Here is a 479-nt window from a genome sequence, read left to right as displayed (position 1 = left end):
AGTGATGGGCTCAGTTGTGACAATGAAATTACAATCAGCTGGACTTGAGCAGCAAAGCTGGAGTCTCAACTTGCTACTTGCCTAACCAGTACAAAGCAGTAGTGACCCAAAGGCATCATGGCAGAAACTGGCTTTCAGGAGTAGAGATGCACCAATACATTGGTCCAATATTGAATCGGTACCAGTATAAAGAAAACTGGTTATATTGGAAACTGGCCTCAAGAGGCCGATAATTTGGCAGAGAAATGCCCATGAGTGCATGCAGCCACAGCACAGCACACAGGCAGTGAGGAGCACAGCCCAGAAGTGTGGAGAGCTGCGTGCAGCTGGTAAGTCTGTTGTGGTGGAAGGGAAGTGGGGAGAGTAAGGGTGTGGGGGAAGATCAATGTCCCCCGCAGTGAGAGAGGGAGGGGGCAGGTGCTGCCCAGATGGGATGGGGTGGGGTGGGGTGGGGCACAGGACGGAGCAGCAGCTTGTCC

General features: G+C 52.8%; 1 protein-coding gene across 2 annotated transcripts in view; it reads right to left on the bottom strand.

Annotated features, from left to right (window-relative positions):
- Positions 1 to 479, bottom strand: part of LOC102371439 (huntingtin-interacting protein 1-like) — a 36533-nt gene that overhangs the window by 12231 nt on the left and 23823 nt on the right. The window lies entirely within an intron of this gene.

The sequence above is a fragment of the Alligator sinensis genome, unplaced genomic scaffold (genome assembly GCF_000455745.1).
Source record: "Alligator sinensis unplaced genomic scaffold, ASM45574v1 scaffold1100_1, whole genome shotgun sequence".
In the NCBI taxonomy this organism is placed as follows: Eukaryota; Metazoa; Chordata; order Crocodylia; family Alligatoridae; genus Alligator; species Alligator sinensis.
The sequence above is the reverse complement of the archived record's forward strand: the minus strand, read 5'-3'. Positions and strand labels throughout refer to the sequence as shown.